Raw genomic sequence first — 2,193 nt, 5'->3', positions numbered from 1 at the left:
GTTATAAGCAATTGTTTTTTTACCCTCTTTAAGTGGTAAAATGTGTCTTAAAATTTTTTTAGGGGTAGAAAGTTTCTGGCTGTCTTTGGATCTCTTGAAAACCGGTCTTTGCTATGGGCTAAGTAGAAGAGTAGCTATAATATTTTTCTTTCTGAGTTATGTTCTAGATTATTAGCCTGGAATTTGATTTCAGACACATCTACCAGAGGATTCTGCCTCTGGAATCCCCTTGTTTTGCATGTAGATGGCATGTTAGCATGTTAATGAATTCATTACTGTGCATTTTAGCCAGCTCAGGACACATTTGTGACATTGTTTTTCAACACAAAATGGGGTTAGGCATTTGGTTGGTTGGACCTGATGAGAACTGGGTGACTAAGTTAAGAAAATATTCTCAGAATACTAACAATCAACTCAGGATGGCTATTCTATGAAACAACCTCCCCCCCCACCCCCAAAGGTACTTTGATTTTCCTGCATTCCTAAAGACTTATAGAACTGTGCCTTCCAGAAGGTGTGTGGTTCAATTTCCATTTTATTAATAAGACTCAGCAATTCTGAGTTTTCATTTTGATACCTTAAGTGTCTATGGGCACCTTGGGATTTTTTTTTTTTTTTTTTTAGCTCAAGTTTCTGCACCATCATACCAACCCAGGGAGAGATGGCACTGACTGTAATGTTATGAAAATTAACGATGGAATATTTACCTTCCATTTTTTGCTTATGCCTCCCCATCCTCCCCTTTTATTCTAAAACATATAATAAAACACTTGTTGCCCTGTATTGTGAAATAAGCGTTGAACTCTAAGTTAGGAAACACTTGGGATTTTATTCTAGTTCTGAAGGGAGGTCAAATGGCAACTCTGATTAAATTGGTCTTTCTTTTCTTCAGGTTTACAAGAGGGTGTGTACTCTCGCTGGAAGGGTGGTGGCCAGAGGGTTGGAGAAGCAGAGGGAGGGTTTAGGGGGTGAAAAAGCACTTTCCTTGGGGCATGGTCATACTGCAATCCCTTCCTCGTTTCTCTCTCTGTTTGGGATTTTGGGCATGCACGGACATGCGCCTGCCATATTTCTCAAGTTGCCAGGTCTAGGACTTTAACCATTCTTTTTTTTTTTTTTTGGAGAGATTTTCGCTATAGGGCGCGTGTGTTTGCCAGACAGAGAGACATAGAGACAGAAAGTGAGAAATCACCCCCCAGGGGGGATGGTCACACCGCAATCCCTTCTCCTCCATTCTCCTCTCAGGATTTTGGGCACGCACGCACACATGCCCGGCGTGAGTGTAAGCCACCAGTTCCGGGACGCGAACCGCGTCCGACTACGTTGGAGTCCAACGACATAGCCATTACGCTAACTGCTGGTTCCCTAGGACTTTAACCATTCTGTCAGCCATGTGAGATCCAGTAGCCTTAACCACCGTACCACTGGCAGACCCTAAATTAGTCTTTCTAATCAATTATTAGCCATAGGATAATCATTTAATCCCACTACCTTATTTTGCTCTTCTGTTAAATAGAAATTTGCCAATAACATTATATTTGTCAATGTGTTAGGTGTACTCATTAAAGGCAAAAGGGTTTTATATTCTGAGGATACACTCTTGTATTGTAAATACTGAGACATTGGAGAAATACAGTAAATTCTCTGATGTTAGGGTTAAATTTAAGAGTTACTCTCTTCAGTTCACATTGAAAGTTATTATCAACTCTTGGTCTATCTTCTGTAATAGAGGGGAGTGATGATACAGAGAAAAATAGAAGAATGGATAGTACTCAAATAATCTGTTTGATTTAGAATGTATTCTGTAATTTTTAAAATTATTTATTCCTTTTATTTTATTTTATTTTTGCCATAGGATGTGTACACTTTCTGGAGAAAGACTAAGAGAGACAGAGAGAGGGAAATTGAGAAAGCATTCACAAAAGGGTAACCATGCCACAATCCCTTCTCCTCCATTCCTCTCTTGAGAGATAGGGCACGAACACACATGTGCTCAGTGTGATTTTCAAGCTGCCAGGTCCTGGACTGTGGTGGGCTATGTGGGAATCCAGTGCCTCAACAACCACACCAAAGCAAGATAATAATGCTTTCCAGCAAGTGTTCTACTAAATTTTCAATTCCATAAACTCAAGCTGAGTAGTTGACTGAAGGTTGCTCAGGAAAGAAATGAACATTTAATGGGGCTGGCAGATG

Source organism: Tupaia chinensis, unplaced genomic scaffold (assembly GCF_000334495.1).
Source record: "Tupaia chinensis unplaced genomic scaffold, TupChi_1.0 Scaffold147417_1, whole genome shotgun sequence".
In the NCBI taxonomy this organism is placed as follows: Eukaryota; Metazoa; Chordata; class Mammalia; order Scandentia; family Tupaiidae; genus Tupaia; species Tupaia belangeri.
Note: the sequence above shows the minus strand (reverse complement) of the source record.